Source organism: Poeciliopsis prolifica, unplaced genomic scaffold (genome assembly GCF_027474105.1).
Source record: "Poeciliopsis prolifica strain line A6 unplaced genomic scaffold, Auburn_PproV2 SCAFFOLD065, whole genome shotgun sequence".
Lineage (NCBI taxonomy): Eukaryota > Metazoa > Chordata > Actinopteri > Cyprinodontiformes > Poeciliidae > Poeciliopsis > Poeciliopsis prolifica.
Window position 1 is genome coordinate 2253433 of NW_026562440.1, and position 18787 is coordinate 2272219.

The following is an 18787-nucleotide window of genomic DNA, read 5'->3' on the forward strand; positions in this document are numbered from 1 at the left end:
AAGTGTTTTAATTTATCAAATAATAATAATAAAAAAACACAACTTTGGGCAAAAAATATTTCACCTCAACATGCTACTTTAAAAATTCATGCAAATGTAAAGCTTTCTAAAACAGTCACTTTCAAAACACTCTCCACATGAAATCCAATAACTTAGAAAATATCAGCCTCTTGTCCCTGAACTGATCCTTGAGAGAAAATAGTTTAAATAACCTCAACAAAAACCCAAAATGCATCCCAATTTCCATTAATGGCTTCATCTGGCAAACATACGATCTTTGTTACATGTTATAGCCTTAACTGGGCCAGTACCCACTGAGAAAAAAAAAAAAAAAGAAAAGATAAAATCCAGTTTCAAACAGACATGTTTCTTTCAAACACATTTCTCTGGCATCATTCATCAGTGAAAACGCTTTTTTTTTATATATACACAACTAAATTCTGGGAAGAACATCAAAATCAGCACCATTTAAATTTTTCCTGGATTCTTTCCAACGTGACACTCACGTTGACTCCACAGTAATTGATCTACAAAGTCATACATCTTAGGCAAGTCAAAAAAAGATGCTTTTTTTTGCTTAAATATAAGGTTATATTATACTCTCTATGAATCTCTGATTTTAGCATGCATTTGGGTGTCTCTCTTATGCTTTAATCCAACATTGTTCTGCTTTTTTCTTTAGAAGTTGATGGATCCAGTGGCAGGTGTAAGCCTGCCCTGATCTAACTGGTACAACTACTTTGCAAATTACTGAGCCCAAAGCCATAAAGCATGATTGTATCAGAGTCTACAGGTTTGTTGGTGTTGTTGGTGTAATAAAAGGCCACCATCATTAATTGATACCTTCACCCATTCTTTTAAACCCGGTAATATGCAGTTGCAACATTCTCTGCAAAATGCAAAGGTTTAAACGCCTTAAAGTTTGTATTGACTTAGTTATAACCTAAAAAACAGTCTGGTTTAAAATTCAGTGTGAGATTTATGATTCGTGACATATGTTTTGGATGTGATACGTTTGGCACACCCTCAATTACAGAACATGGCTTATTGGAGTGTTGCCTTTCAAATGGATCTAAAAAGTTACAACGCCTTTGTTTGAATGGGAGATTTTTTGGGATGCTTAAACTTTTCCACTTTTAATATGACCTTTAAGCATCTCAATAAAAATTTACAACTTTTGTATTGTGGGAAAATTGTGGTGTTAATCAAAGTGGCTCTGATTAACACTAAATACAATTCCACAACTGTAGTGGGTTTTTCCATGTCAGAGAGAAAGCCATGGTTTGCGTAGAGCTTTTAAATCATCAGAAGGATCTCAATGTCAAAAAGAGTCAATCACAAGAACACAAAATACAATTTCACAATTTTGAATTGCAGTCTGCAAACTTTGCCAGGTCTTGATGCATGAGGGTGGTGTGATAATAAAATCCAAAGGAGTTGCGACAAAGCATTACCTTGTGGATGTGCAACCACATTATTGTTTTTTGGGGAGGCGGGGGGGTTTAAACCCAAAAATTGTAGTCACTTTTAACATTTCGATAGTGTGAACTCTTTACAACCAATCTACTGCTTCAGAGTTTGACCTCACGACATTTACTCTTCAGTTGTCGGTAGCTGAGGCTTGCTGCTGACAAAAATTGGAACTCATCCTGAATGTCCTTAAAGGCAACATTGTCCATTATCAGAAAATTCATGTTAGCAGAGGTAAATGAAGCCAATGAGAATAACCTTCAATGTTGGAGCATAAATGGTCACATCAGCCCGCAGACGGAGCACGAAGAACACGATCGATGAAAGGCTGCCAATCATACAGGTTTTTGTAGTCTCGAACAGAGAACTGCAACACCCATCATGCCTTGCTGAGATGAAAAGTACAACATTAAATAACTAGCAAAAATATTGGTAGTGTTTCGTTAAATATATCGCCACTCCATTAAGAGGTTTTATATAAAACAAAAGAGTGAATAGATTCGTAATGTATAATTATAATGCGCTTAAAAATCAAAAGAACAGCTCTCCTTCACATGTGATAGCACTGACATGATGTGGACAAAAAACTGACGAGAAAAAACAGCTGAAAACAACTTTTGACTCAAGAACAATAAATAACCACTTTTTTTGACGTAACAACAGACACTCCAGTAAAAGAAGAAAAAACTTATTAATGAAGAATTGTGTTTTTATGGAGCTTCAGCTGATTGTGCATCTATAGTAAATATATTTTTTTACCACCTCCCTTGATTAATTTTGTCCTTGTTTTGTTTTGAAGGTTGTTGTTTTTTTTATTCTTTGGAAGGTTGGTCTTAAAAATGTGTGAACTGAACATGTAGATTTAGGTGGTGATATTTTTGTTATAAATATACTCACAGTCCAGGAACATTCCTGGTCTTGACATTTTATCCTTCGCTCAAAACACACACTGTTTTTTTCGTTCTTTTTTTTTTTTGCGTAAGTAACTGTCAACAGTTATGTTATCATGACTTGTAATCCTCTGTGCTTTAAAATGAATGACGGGTGCCAGATTATGGATATTGTGGTGAATGTTGGCAGATTACGGGGTGTTTCCTAGAGGTTTGATAAACAATTCTGTATTACGACACTTTATGTTGGGTGAGTAAAGTAGGTGAAGCTGTAGTGACATAGTTTATGGTTGGTAGATACTGGACAAGTAAGCCATTATAGGCCCTTCTTGGTTGGAGCGCTGAGTTTCCTCATCCCCCTTATCCTGCACAGCAACTCACTGACAAAGTTCTGAAGAAGAAAAGTAAAACAAAGTTAGACTGTTCAGAAATACACATTAAATTCAGTGAAGGAGTCATTTAAATGCCTTCTTGAAAATTTATTTTTTGGAGTCTTCAACCTTTGTTCAGTGCTGGTTGGACTTCGCAAAGCTATTCCTCATTTCAATGAGTAGATAACGGCCAAATTTCCCAAAATAAGTAGCTTAAAGTCATTTTCAGATGCACAAGAATCAACACTTTAATGGACTACAAAGGTAGACAAGCTAAATGAGCTAAAATCATTTCAGATTAAAACACACTAGTACATTTAATTATTTAATTTAATTGATCAAACATTGTAAAGATTATTGTGACACGCACTCTCAGAATCAAGCAAGAGGTTATGTCAAGGTCTGGTTTCAGTGTTAACTACCTTATTATACAGGACAGTGCTCACGATCCAATTCCAGATGTCTCCCCCTTCCTATCTGCATTCATCTTTTACCCAGCAGGTGTTTTTGCATTTAACCGGAACAACCCACTCTGCCTCATCACTCCCCCTCTCACCTCATGTCTTTAATCTCCTGTTATCTTCCCCACTCTGCCTTCAAGAAGCAATCTCACAGTCCTTTCACCTTTCGTTCACATTCATCTTGTATATCAATTACCCCCTGTCTTTCACTTCTTATTTCCACTTGGCTGAGAGGAAGGGTATCTGTGTGCACCATTTTTATTCCTGAGAGTGGGTAGGTACAGCCGAAATGTTACGAAAAACACATTTAAACAAAGTCCAAATGGGTACAGAATTGTTTTGAGCATCAAACATTGGTTTTAGGGTTCCGTAAAGCTAAATATAATTAATAGGTATTTAAAAAAAATTAGTACTGTTATGGAGTTATGTAGTTGAAGGTGTATAGGTTGCATAGCTCAACAACTGTTACTGTAGCTAAACAGCAATGACCTTGTAATAAAACCACACACAGTGACGATGACAGATGGGGGAAAATTTGCCATGTGTGGAATTAATGTGATTGGTTTTTAAAAGCTTTAATCATGCAAATAGCCTCATGCAACCTCATCTAAAACCAGACTCTTATCTCTCTGAACACGTCAGTATGTATACTGCAAGTAATGAATATTATGAATTCCTATATCAGGTAGCTTATTTGTGCTTGTGCACGCATAGTTAATTAGGTATTCATTAGCATACTAGAACATGGTGAGTGCAGGCTTTGGCTCTAATGGTTTTTGTGCTCCAAAGAAGCTCACCTCTGTGGGTTTGAAGCAGTCTGTTAACGATTCCTGTGAAAAGAAGAGGGGGAAACAGTTGTTAGTAGGAAATTATTTACCCTGTTTTTAAAACCTCAGCAGATTCTGCACTTCTAACTCTTATTAACAGAAACTCACATTCTCCATTGGTTGTTGGAGTCTAGCCTTCATTCAGATGAGCATATATGTATTTAATTAAATGTTCAAAAGGTTCTGAGATTTTACGAATAAATTGCTAATTAGCAGACTTGAGGAATGTTCACAAGTCATGTCTCTCAAATTAAGTGTCAAGTCTTTAGGGCCTGAAGGAAGCATGCTCTCATCAAATGCAGGGCAGCTAATCTGCCAATAAATACATTTCAGACTTTGCTTAGACAAGAAAGCAAATTTACACAAAGCCTTACACAGCAACTCTTGAAACAAACTAATAATATCCAAGTTTTACCTATGGGTATTTAATTTATTACAACATGTTTATTTTTACCAATTGCCTTTATATTCACATGATATTAACAGTTATATCTTTACTGAATACCCAGACTGCTTAAGAACCAATCAACCACCACATCTCTATCAAGGATTTCTCATTCGCTCTGTGACCAATCATCTCTGCGAAAGACTTGTAGATACACACAACCACATACACACATATAAACACACATTTACCTGTAGTTTGCTGGCTCTCTCATCATCACTGTTGACCTCCAACAAGTCATCAATGTCAATCTCTACCTCTGGCATCTCGTCCTCCTGAAACACAAAATAACCCTTTGTTAGAGAACAGATGGAAATGCTTTAAATGTGCAAACAAGATAAGAAAGTAGAATATTTAATTTAAAAAAAATGCAACTGGAATATTTGTGTTTGCAAGAGGCTTATAAACACCCAAACCACTCTGTGTGCCTGCCTGCTAGGGACATACATCATTTGGAAATGTCATTGTGCCGGGGTTGGGCCGTTTAGCGGCTCAGTGGTTGGAGGCTGCTTTCAGCTCAACACCACATCAAAGCTCCAATGCTTCATTTTATTTCGCCACAAGGTTTTTGCAGAGGAAGCAAGCAGGGAGGATAAACCTTTCCCTCCCAGACACCGCATGACGTGTTCTACAAATGCTGTCCTTTTGGGAAGCATTGAGCTAAGGCTCTTAAAGGAACTGAGCCTGGGAATCCAGTTGTTTTTTCACCTTTGTTTGCTTGACATTTACAACAAACACTTAAGCATCTGCTGCTGTCAAACAAGTCAGTGGAGATATTTGATCACCTTCTGCTATCTTCCAAGTGGGTGGTCAGGTTTTTGTGAGCAACCCAGGCAAAACTCTCTGGGGTTATTTTTTGCACATTGTTCTTTACTTGTGGTTTACTTGTAGGTTTTGTTTCATTACTTTGAAACAAAACCTCTGCTCAGAATATGCTCAACTTGCTGAAACCGTTTTAATCCGTTTCCTCTTTGAAGATTTACTGACTATTTTTGTTTGTTTTTGTTTGCAACTTTTTCAAATGCTCTTTTTTTTTCTTTAAATTTGATGTGAACATATTCAAGATATGTCTTTTTTTCTATTCTGCCATTTGACATTTAAATCCATTTTGCCAAAAAAAAAAAGTTTTTTTAAGCCAGAAGGCCATATTTCTATCTTTGTTTCACAAAGATTAAAATGAATCTCCTTACTGACGCCAAGGAGGTTCAATCTAACGTACAGCGGCACGGAAATGTTGCTCACAGCTACTTGCGAACCATCGTTTCATAACAATGCCTGTGAGATAATTTCTCATCTCTACTCTAACACAGCAACAGGAATGTTATCCAGGGCTCATGTGTATGTGTGTGTGTGTCTTTCATATAGCCAGGAGCACAGCATGGTATTAAGACAAAGAGCATTAAAGCAGGGATGATATTAGCTCCCAGAAATGTAGTCAGTCGGCTTCGTTCTGTGTGGGCAGGATAATAAGAACACACTGAAATCAGTGCAAATCATAACCATTCAAGTAACAATGCAAAAAAAACATGCATTCTTAAAGTCTAATGCTAAAATCTTCCAAATGCAAATTAATATGACAGAACTGTTGATGGGAAAAGAAGTAAGCCTGTGGAGCAAATCTCCATAAAACTTGGGTTTGATGGTTAATAGATTAAATATCAGTTGAAACCAGATTTTGCGTACACTGTATTATTATTTTTTTTTTTGCCACTGTCTGACATAAAATTCCCTAGTCTTTGTCTAAAATTATTTGCTTGCTCAATGCCAGATGAATAAGAGTAGATTTTGTTTTTGCATTTTTATATGATTTAATCTTTATATTCTGAAGTTTACTTATGTTTTCTTAGTACTTGGTAGATTTAACTTTTAAAACATGTTGGATATCCTTTGGCAAGCTTCTCACAGTAGTTTGCTGGAATGTTGGACCATTCCTCCAGGTGAGCTGCTTTGGATCCCACCTTCCTCACATAAAACTTTTCAGCTTTGAGACAAAAGGAGGCTTTTCACCACTTCAGAATATTTACTTTATTGTCCTTAGATCTATTCTGGCTACTAGGGTTTGACCCTTTGGTAGACTTATTTAGACACACGTTATTGTCTGATGTTTTTCCATGTTTCCATATACTGATTTCAAAGTTGCACAAGTGTACTACTTATACCAAACAGCAGCTATTGGTGTTAAATGACTTAACTATAGTCTCAGTCAAGACAAATGAAGCAAAGTGATGTAATGTAGAAAAATAAAAAACTCTGCCCTTGTAACCGACTTTGGTCTGAACATTTAAGTTAACATTACAAAAACTATTTCCATTCATAGTTCAGGTCTTTGAGAAGCAATCAGGGAAGATCTTAAACTAAATCTTCTCATAGGTTTTTATTTGAATGAAGCTCTGAACTTCTACTGGTTCAATTTCTGACCAGAAGGTGAACGTTTACCCCAGTCAGAAGTGTTCTAACAGGTTTCCTTCCAGGATTGCCCTCCTGCTATCTTTCTGTCAACTCAGTCCATTATCTAAATCCGACAGATGACCTAAAGTGAATTGATGACTCCACAAAGTTTGTCCCTTGGAGTTTGAGGACAGGAAGCAAAGGTCACCCTCAGTCTTTCTCTCTATCTGTCTGTGGGGTCATCACTCACTCACTAACTTCTGTGAGAGTCTGATTGTTTCACTTGTCAGCAGGCAGTCCATCACCCTACATCCCTGTTAATGGTGATGACATCACACATGGCTGGAGTGTGAAGCATGACCGTGAGCAATTGCCAGGCTACATAAAAAATCTTGATATTAAAAGAAGCTGTCACAGGAATACATTGTACATATTTAGTCCTTCACAGTGGAGTGTGAGTAATTATATTAGTCTGAATCCATGCAACTACTCCCAATTAGATTATTTTCAGTGCCTGCAGCAGGGAAAGTTAATAGTAACTGCAGACAACACAAGTAAATCAGCTATGCAAACATTTTAAAATAAAGAAGCAATTGATAAAAGTGGACTTAAATCCTTATTTGCTACACGTAGAAGTAGCAGTTGGTTATTATGATTATTATTATTATTTTATTTATTTATTTTTTTTTGCATTTGCATTTGCATTTGCAAATGAGAGAAATAATGATGAAAGACATGGTGTGTTCAGAGGATATGGGCACAAGGAGCAGTGTTTTTTGTAATCAAGGCAACTTTGTGAAGACTGTGCGCGAGAACCAGCTATGAACTGAAAGCCCGATAGAAAAACACAAAGCTGGACTGTGAGCCTGGCAATGTGTGCAGACAGCTGAGAGCTCATCTGTGTCAGGCTTGTTTTCACCGTCAGCTCAGCAGCCGGCAGCGTTTTCATTCTGGTTCAGCTGCGGTGAGGTGAATCTAAGCTAATGCGAGAAGCCCAACCCTGTGAGTCAACACAAACTCCATTTAGACCTTATTCAAACAGTGTCTCTGAACAAAGGTGTGAGCAATTGCTTTACTTGAATGAATGATTCACTGACATCCCTATTCATAACCCTCTTATGTGAACCAGACAGGCCGGTTTCATATAATTGCAGTTCTAAAATAGATGGTTATCCCAAGCTAATAAAGTCTTGTTGATGGTTTCAGTTCATCAATATCCCCAGGTCAAATGGACTGTCTATTTCATCAGCTTATTAAAAATTATGTTTGGGTTCAGGTGTTTACAGATTCGCCTACGTAGTTGTTATATGAGCAAATGTTGTTTCTCACTGTGGATTCAGTGTAGAAGTAGACTTCTAGAGTGTCCTCTTGTCTTCTCTTTCTGCTTCTTTACATTTTCACTTTCAACCCCACGCCACTCCCTTTCTTCTTCTGAAAATGGTTGCTCTGTCGCACACACTCAGAAAAAAAAACATAGAAGTTTGTGGCTCTGACTTTACAAATATGAAAGTTCAAGAGGCACGAATACCCTTTTCACCTCACTGAAGCTGAAAGGCAAGAAAAAAAGGAAGAGAATGTGGTCCAAAAGAAGCAAACATAAGGAATCTAATATTAAATCCTAAAATTGTGATTGGTACAGAACACACAGAGAAGCAAAACAACAGTTGGTAAAAGCTACAAGATTAACTACAATAAGAAAGACATACAACTCAGATGCAGAGAGATGAAGCGAGCACCGATAAGTGGGTCATTGTGATGATGATGATGAGGCGAAGGAAGAGGAGGATTGTGCAACACTAAAATCTCCCAGCTCAGCTTTCTTCCTCTATATTCTGCCACACTGTGTCACATCAAAGTGCCGGGGAACTCAAGGTGGGCTGAAATCATCCCCTGAAATTAAGTTATTAAGGGTGGAGGAAGTAAAAACACAGAGAATTGACAGTGTGTGATGGGAAAATGACTGTCACTGTAATTTTGAATGGGAAAGATTCAAAATGAGGGAAATAGACAAACAATAGAAGGAGTTCAGAAGAGAAGAGAGACTTTGCCAAGGTTACTGTTAAGGCCCTTGTGGATTACGTGGCTCTTGGCCCTCCCCCACTTTCAAACCTCCCTGTTGTCGTTTGGTGCAGCAGTTTGCTGAAACCATAGAGCACGAAGGATGTGACTTTACTGGGTGATGCTAGCAGCTGCAGTCACAGCTCTTTCTCACGCTGATTCAGCTACTCCAGAGGACACTACATCAAATAGGAGAACTGCTAGAAAACAGAGGATTGGGGCAGAAAAATCCTAAAATTAACATTGAACATACAATTAATTAGCATGACAGTGACCCTCTAAACTTCTGCATGCATAAAATTAAAAACATTTACCCCTGACTGTAAACTATTAGTGTAGTAATACCACTGTTTTCAAGTGGATCTCTGATATTATCTTTAACATAAAGCATTTCTGTTTTGTGTGCTGTGGCTGACATTTATATACACTATTTCATAAAGTTCCTACTGTCTGCCATCAACTTAGACTGCTTAGTCAGTCAGTCACTGGTTGAGATAAAGCTGCCAACAATTAAACCATTTCTCTCTCCAACTTTTTACTTTTTTATCAGAATAGAAAGTACGCCTTTGTCAGTTCTTTTGTTTCAAACTTTCGGTCAGTTGAGATGGCCGAGGCAGGTTCTTCCTGTGTATGGGGAGATTTTACTTTCCACTGTCTCTGTGTGCTTGCTCAGTATGAGGAATTTATGTAAAGTCAATGCAAGTGATTTTTTTTACTGTCATTCTGTGCTGAAAGACAGTACGGCTTGTTACACTAATTTCAATAATGAACTGACCTTAATGAACTTTGTTAAGTAGGATCAGTTGGAATGGACACGTTTTTGAATTGAAATGGCATTTTTTGGTCATGTGCCCTGAGACGGCATGTTGTGAACTGGCATTATATAAATAAACTAAATTAAAATTGAACTAAACATTTTCTTTATTAGGACAGCAAGAAACATCTATACATATTTTGATTGGAGAAGTTCCAGAATGAAGTTTTTTAGAGAACCTTCAATTCATTTCTTCATATCTTCATGCATGTATTTTATAGTGCATGTAAATATCTGGTTTCACTTTTTTGTCTCTTTAGCTGTTGATTGCGCATATTCTAACCAGATTCTACTGTCAAGCTGACCACATTACATTCATAACTTGAGTAAACACAGCATGCACTCCACTAAGCTTTTATTAAAACTTATTCTGTATGAGCTCAGATGATGGATGTTTCACAATCTGCAGTTAATTATTCTTAGTGTCTTCTATGTTGTAACTAATCCCCCTCTTGAAGCTCTTCATAAACAGTTTCCATCAGCAGCCTCATCAACAGCTCACATCTACACACAGTGACATGCTGTTGCTAGACAGAATCACCTCTGGTTAAAATCCTTGTATATATTTAACAGTTAAATAAGCCTATTCATTCTCTATCAGGAATATATCAGACCTGGACATGTAAGGCAGATAGATATAATGTTACTGTACTCGAAATCCAAACAGTTCTTCCCTGAGCCAAATGAATCAACAGCTGAAGCCAATGTAGACCTTTGCCCTCAATACAAAGCGAATGATCGGCATAAAAACATAGATAGGATTGAGGTCAAAAGCAGTCAGCCATCCAGCAAACAGAACAGAGTGCTAAAGAATGTATTTAAATGAAAAGTTTCTCGGTTTTTGAAAACTGTAATGTAGGTGAAAATAAAACAAACTAGCTGGAAATAAGATCCAGATTTGTTTGAAAAATGAAAGCACTTCCTTACTGAACCCATGCAATTTAGTTTTTGCATGAGTCATTTTGCACATGCAAAGGTGGATAAACAGCAAATGCACTCTTGAATAGGAGCTCATCCGTCTGCCTTTTGAGAGTCAAAACAACCATCGGCCTCTTTCTCTTTTTCTGCAAATGCAGATGCTGTTTTGCATCTCCTCCTCCAACTTTGGAGCGCACAGAGTGCGAGTCGATGTTTTTAAACAGCGTGTTTATTGCCGTCCTGACAGAGAAACCAGTAGTTAACCAGGTCTAGTAGGTATGAGGATAAAATGACTGAGAAATGAACTGATTTTAAAAGTAAATTATCGATCAATCAATCATATTTATAATACATTTCACCAACAAAGCAGTTCAAAGTGCTTTACATCATAAAAACACAAAAATCAACAATAAGAATAGGCAATTGTCAGGATTTCATTCATTGATATTAACTTAATCCAGGCATATCTTGGCTGACACAGCTGACACAATAATATCTATTCCTCAGCAGCACACAGAATTACATTTCAATGTGCTACAGGTCACTGTTTGTTTGGTTGATATCTATTTGATTGAAACCCACATGAAGAGGGTGAGCGTGCTGGAAGGAGGATCACAAAGTAGAAGTGCAGAAGCATGAAGTCAGTTGAGGTGGACGAGTGCAGACAGTGAAAGGAGGATAGAAAAATTTAGCACAAGCAAAACTGAACAGCCAATAAACACGCCATAACCTTTGTGCTCAGTGTTGATTATTGAAATTGACACTCGGTGCTGCCAGTGTGTCTCAGCAGCTGGTGGATTTCTGCTGGCCGAGAGGGCTCCTTGTCAACACCTCTGATTTGTTTAGCAGCAGATGCACGTGTGTGTGTGTGTGGGGGTGGGGGGTGTGTGTGTGTGTGCGTGCAAGTGAAATGTGTGGACGTGTGCTCAGAGACAGACACTCGGCGAGTTTCTATTTTGATCCATCATATCTAACTTTCCAAGCATGGATATTGTAAACAGAAGACTGACCTTTCTTCATTTCTCAGTCCGTGATCAGTCAGTGCAGCAGTAATCATTTGATTAATAGCTCCAATTCTGATAACCGGAGGTGTATGTGGAGTTTACAGTGACTTGCAGAAGCCCTTACCCATGGAACCTTTTCCACATTTTGTCCAGATACTTCTGGATTTTATTTTTAGTGAAAAACCAACACAAAGTAGCACATAATTGTGAAGTGGAAGGTTGCATTTTCTTCCATCAAGACACATCTGCAGTACAGACTAAGGCCTTCTTATGTTTTTCTTTGCCAAGCTAAGCAAGCTAAGGCAGATACAAACATAAGCAAACAGCAATTTTCAAGTTTTCCCAAAACTCTCAATTAATATGATTGATTTAGCTTCCCACCACATACGACTTGTAGACCAAGTAACTCAGCTTTGGTCTCTCTTAGTCACAGCATATCTTTCAACGTGTATTGTCTCCCCTACATTGCTCCTTAAACTGGCCTGAAGAGGCTCATAGGACCTCTTCAGGCCTTTTTTCAGCAATGGCTTTCTTCTTGCCACTCTCTAACAAAGGCCAGATTTGTTGAGTGTCAAGAGATAATCCACCTGAATCATGGTTCTCTGTGGGCCCTCCAGAGTTATCAGGGGTCTGTGGGCTGCTTTTCTGATTGAATAGAACATCGCAGCCATGATTGATTTAGGATGAATTAAGGTTCAAAGCTTGAGATGCTGTTTTATAATTACATCTTTTCTTCTTTGAGGTTGCAATGTCACAAAGTGAGAAAACTCTTTATTAGTAAGAATGCTTGCAAGGCACTAAACTTGCTTGTTTGTTGTGTGTGCTCATAGCATGATGCATTAGGTAACTCAGTATGTAAAGTAATACTCCTGTCAATGAGTGCCGATGTATATTTTCCCAGGCATGCTATTGAACCGGTGTAATGACTTGGGCTTGAATTCTACTCCTCTGGTTCTATGTGAGGCTCACGTGGTTGCTCTTGTTCCTCGGCAAAAAACACACGACATGCACAGGGGAGGAAAAATCTTCCCGTCTCGACTCGTCAGATGGTAAGCAGTGAGAGACAGAAAGATGAAAGACATTTCATCTTGAAAGTGATACTTGGAGGTTAGAAATCAGCAACAAAATGCACATTTCTCTTTTCCGTACACATATTCATAAACACAAAAATCACCTGAAGGCATTTTTTTACACAAAATTTAGTTTCAAACTTGCATACCTTATATAATCCATGGACAACAGGAACAGCAGTCAGAAGCAACGGTATCAACCACAAGAAGGTGCTTCAAATCAGGAGATTGTTTTTGCTCCATTTGGTCTGAACATGTACACTGACCAGTCAGATCACTGTCATGCTCATCAGTGTATGAAAAGTCACCACTGAGCAACTGTTAAAGAGTAGCCCAGTCTCTTCAACCTAAAAAAAAGGCCACATGGCCTCATACAAACCCACAGACAGTAAAAGCCTCAGGGCAGAAGCCTTGTATACCAACAGACCCTGAGCTGGCAGAGCCACTGAAAAGTAGGGCATTTCTTCCACTCATTTGTATCTGAAAGGCATAAACATGACAAAGCATGCAGAATGCAAGTGTATAATGATTTACTGCTGTCCAGTAAGAGTTTATGTCTCGCATTATCTTCATTGATTGCTCTCAGACAGACAGATCCATCAGTCCGTTGACACATTTTGCCTTTTAATCACCTAAACTGGATCTCAGCATTAGCAGGCACTCAATTAGAGTCCACTTAATCTATTAAAGAAGAGAAGGAGTGTGGTGGTGGGTCAGTAGTTACAAACTAACAAGGACTTTTGTCTTCTTTTGTTCAGTTAGCATAACACACAGGGGCTGACAGAAATATATATGTGAGAAAAAGAACTGCAATGCAAAGACAAACCAGATTTAATAGTAACAAAGGGACTCTCAGTGTTTTGTCTTGCTTTTATGTTATTCTATGAGCAGCTTTGAACAGTGACCTTAAGCGTGCACTGGACTGGTCCACAGCTGAGTGACAATCAGACAGACCGGGGCATTGCTGTTAAAAAGAAAGAGCTGGGCCCAAAAGCAAAACTCTCGCTTTTTAGGTTCTTCTCTGATCAAACCCTCACCTTTCACACATGTGGTCATGTGTGAAAAAATCCCATTCTGGACACAGGAACAAGTCAAAATGAACTGTAGACTAGGGGTGCCCGAGTCCAGTCCCTGAAACTGTAAGATACCTTCCTTCTCCTATACACCTGAATCAAACAACTCATCAGCAGCTTTTAGCAATGGAGAACACAGCTAAAAGGGCCGGAATCATTTGATTGAGGCGTGTAGAAGCAGGAGTGCATCTAAAAGCTTTAGATAAAAGATCTTGAGGCCTGGATTTGAGCACCACCGCTTTGTGATCCTCTACTACTTGAATATTGATTAAACAAGTAAGATGATTTCAATATTTGCAAAGGTCTTAAAAGTGTGATACACCCTGAACAGCAAATTGCATTACTAATGGAATCTTTTTAGTTTATTTTATCACATTTCTGCCTCAACAAACAACCGGACTTCACTGACAAACTCAAGCCTCTATATCACAGTCCCCAATGTACTATCAGGTTTTCTTATGAAACTAATACAGTGGATGACCTTTCAGCAAGAACAGCATAGTCACCTCTACATGTATCTAACACACACATGCTTAAAGAACTACCGAAACCAATTTGGGTTTCAGCATGAAGGTATTTACAACAGTGGTTGGAATGTGACGTCCTGCTTACAGTCATGTCCATAAAGATCACTAGTATATAGTAACAACCTCCTGCTCAAACACTCGAGGAGATGATAGACATCTTTAACAATGTGCTGAAAGTACAACTTGTCGACATCATCAGGGACTGCTTTCACTATCGGCTTTTATTGAAATCCTTCCAAATCCCAGTTCAGCTCAGGCTAATAACGCTCTGGTTATTGGAGAGCCGTAGGGGGATCATCATGGGATATTATATTGGCTAAGTGAATAGATATGAAAAGATGCCCTGCTGGTGTATGGATGTACACAATATATGGAAAGAGGTCAAATGGACAGGATATCATGCAAGAGAAAAATATGAAAATATATTAGCTCATAATTAATCTAACATTCAATTTGCATTGACTAAATCCTGCTGGTGGAAGTCTGACATGCAGCCAAGAACTCAGTCAGCTTTGAAATGTTCAGCCATTACAGTTGGAAACAAGGCTTCAGCTTATTTTAGCTCAAATAAGAACCACAACAGAGAAATAAGCAGGGCTATAAAGAGAGGGAGAAGCTCACAAACCCACAGACAGACATGAAAAGGCATCGGTCTGTGTTAGAGGTCCTGTAAATGCAACACTCATGGCATTTTCAGCATGAGGGAGGAGAAGTTTGGAGCGTCACACACGTGTAGAGTTTATTAACCTCATGTGTGGAAAATATTTGCATTGCAACGCTCTCTCTTATTGCAGAAGGGAAGGTATAAAAACCTGTTCTGGCAGTTAGTGTCGGACTGTGATTTTTATTTTTTTTTGCCTGAGCTTAGTTTCGGTACACAATGCACAAATCACTTGATATTTTGGCACGCTTTGTTTTGATAAAGCCGCAATCTTTAAAGGATTGTATTGGGAGTATACGTGATAGACCAAAATAAAACCCAGCACAATGGCCAAGTGAAAGAAAAATATATTTGATTTTCTTTGTTTTTGTTGTTGTTGTCTTTTTCAAACAAAAATGTAAAAAGTATTGCGTGCGTTGCTATTCAGTCCTTTGGGGCATGCCTCTACCTGTAAACCATTCTGACATGAATATGCTTTGATTTGACTCATTCCAGTAGCTTTGGATTGTGTTGAGTCATTGTTCTGCTGGGAGGTGAACTGGAGTCTCATCTGTTTTGTAGCCTTTAACAGCTTCTCTTTCAGGATCTCCATGTTTTCAGCAACATCCATCTTCCAATCAAACATTGCCAGCTTCACGTGCCTGAAGAAGAAAAGCATCCTCACACCATCCGTCAGTGTGGGAATGTTGTTTTCAGACTTCAGCGTTCTTCTCTACATTATCATGGCTAACGATTAATCCCTTAAATGGCTTTGGTGCTCTTCGGCTTCAGTGATGCTTTTTATTGGTTCGAGTTTTTTTAAAACCTGTGAAGCTTTGGAAGAAAACCTTCACTGAGTAAACAGGTGATTCTGAAGGCAATGGGTGGCATTTCACAGTATCAGCCACATTTTCTTTTCGATACACAGTTAAGCTCTTATTAATGTTCTCCTGTCTCATAAAATCCCAATAATTCAAGGTGTGTGTACCCCACTCCACCCTGGTCATTTTAGAATCTCTCAGTGGCGTAATCTCTGTGTGGATTATACCATTGATAGATGGAGTGAGCCACGCACATACATAAATATATGCCTGACTGGAAGTGACAGATGTATTGTGTGTGAACATGTGTTTGTGCAGACCCTTGGCATTAGGGAGAGGGTTGCGAGCCAGAAGAGGTGATTGGCTGGGGAGGAGAGTCACAGCATCAGCACATCTTTTAACCCAGTGCCCTTCTTTCCATCTTCTCAACACCCCCACATGGCTCTGCATGGCAGCATAGTATATGTGGGAAACAGAGAGTTTATTGGGAGGGGGATTTGCTGCTATCAGGACCTCTGACACACTCTCTCTCTTTCTTTCTCCACATGCGCACACAAGGCCTCCCTTCCCCCTTTTTAAAGTGTTAAAGAATGCGACGTGCAGACGTGCGCACGCACAGTAATTGGGGTGGCTAATATAAGGCGCAGGGACAGATGCACCGCAGAAGAGTGAGTATAAGTTAAAAGGGCGAAAACCGTCGCCACATAAACGTCAAACGACTGAACTGAGACGCACGCGCCATCTCATAAACCTACAATAAACCGAGCAGCTGGGGGTTTGCTTAAAGGATATTGATGAAAGGACCGCCATTAGTGTCATTTACGAGAAATTATACGGTCTATGTAAATGGATGCACACAGAATTCCCTTTTCGCAACTGCAAGCTTCCTTGGAGGTGGGGAAGCGACCGGTGCGTAAAAGGACAACCATGCGGTTTCTCTGCTGCTGCTGCTTTTCCTCCCCGGCCCAGGCATCCCTTGCTCAACGACAGAGACAGAGATAACAAATAAAGCTCTCGGAGCCACAAAAGGCACACATAGATGTCTGAAAGCCTCAGCATCTTGGCGCAAAGGAAAATGAGAAAGTCAAGCTCCTGGATGTGAAAAGTTGATGTGTGATATTGTTATGATTTTGAGTTTTTATGTGTAAAACATCTGTTTTACACATGGAAAACAGACGTGCAGCTCTGATTGACTGACACTACAATTAAAAAAAAAACGACACAGAAACACGCATAAAGTAATCTGCATTATTTTTTCCCGGTCGTCTATCTCCTTGTGCATTTGAAGGGCCCCCCGCTGACAGAGGGTAACCCGTCCTTTACTCACCTCACAGTCATACAACTTGCTGAGCTCCTCGATGATCCATTCTTCCAGCACGAGTCTCTTCCGCAGCTCCTTCCTGTCGTACTTGACCGTCACTTTCCCTGCTTCTTCTGGACAGGGTCCTCGCCGTTGATGGGCCGGAGCTCACGCAGCCCACACCGGGCGCACCTTGGAAGAAGACGCGGCTGCCTGCGGTGGGCAGAGGGGCACTGGGTTCGGTGCTGGCGGCCGACATAGCGGGATGAGAGGGTTTGTTGCTTGGTTAAATGTGTTAATGGAGTGGACAGGAGGGGAGGGGGGAGAGAAAGACTGCGGAGCTGCACGGCAGACAGGGGAATGTGCAGCAGCTTTAAACAGTTGCTATTTAAAGCGCAGCACCGTAGAAAGCCGAGAGGGCGGAGCGAGCGCTGCAAGAAATGCTGGATGGCAGACGTCGAGGTTTGAGGTGAAATAAAAAAAATAAAAATAAAGACTCCAAATAATAATAATAATAAAAGAAATTGTGGAATATGGAGATGACAATGGAACAGAAACACAAAGGAGTTTACTACAGGAACGCCGCATTAGCAGGTGAAGGTGTTTAAAAATGTACATATTCAAAAATAAGTCCGGTTAACAGCCGTAAATCATTTTTTGCAGTGAATCTTTCGATTCCCTCAATGGTTTTCATTAGCGCATCATGTGTTAAAGACAGTTGCGCCATCAAGAGGCGGGAAGGAGAAAAATCCGCTTCCCAATTCAGACAATCATTTTACTTACAGGCGCAGATATTAATGAACACCGAGACGTCTATTCCAACAATTTAGTTCAAAATCTGAAACTCAGATCGGTCACGCAGAGTGATCTATATTACAAGTTTTAACTTGCAGCTCATAAAAACTGGACAGCATAATGAAATTCAGGACATTCTGTTTCAGATCTCGCCGCCCCAGAGATTATTAGTGCCAAAAATAATTGTTCAAGTATTCTTGTTTGTAGCTACAAACAAACAAAATCTCAGTATCCCTATTTACATTCTTTTCATTTAGAGAGAGAGAGAGAAAAAAAGAACTTGGCCAAATAATTTTTGCGCCACCTATTGTCCGAATTCATCCATAACACCATCAGGTTTTGTTACTTTTCGTCACTGAGAAAACTCTCAATAAGTTTTCCGTAATTAAATCAAATCTCATGTTGTTGGCTCAAATAGGTACACTCCTTGTTTTGGAACTGAACATAAAAAAAATGTAGTTAACATTCGGGAATGGTATAAATTTGGTCAACAAGTAAAGGTGATTGACCCTCATTGGAATTTTCACAGATGGACTTAAATTAAAAATGTCCTTAAAATACATAATGTAGGTATTTCTACCATCAACCACATTTCTAAATCTTTTGTTTTTAATTTGGCTCTAAATATCACAAAAAAGAAAAACAAAACAAAGATTCAATTCAATTCAATCACACAGACAGATTCAAAGGCAGTTGCATTTGAATTTGAACACACCTCTTTATACAAGCTTCTGAGATTTCCAAATCTGTTTGTTTCAGAACTGATAAACCATAACAAAAAAATTGCTTATATCCCAAACACTTTCATTTCATTTGCTCCATGAAAATCAATATTTTATTAAAGGTTTTTGTTAAGTGTTTCAATTTGGATTTACTATTCAGTTTGTAGCACAGGGAGAAGAAAGTGGAATATTA

At 38.9% G+C, this 18787-nt stretch overlaps 1 pseudogene; it reads right to left on the reverse strand.

The window, feature by feature from the left end:
• Window positions 1–280: 280 nt before the first annotated feature.
• On the reverse strand, window positions 281–17380 carry LOC129351237 (protein phosphatase 1 regulatory subunit 14C-like; annotated as a pseudogene).
• Between the last annotated feature and the right edge of the window lie 1407 nt (window positions 17381–18787).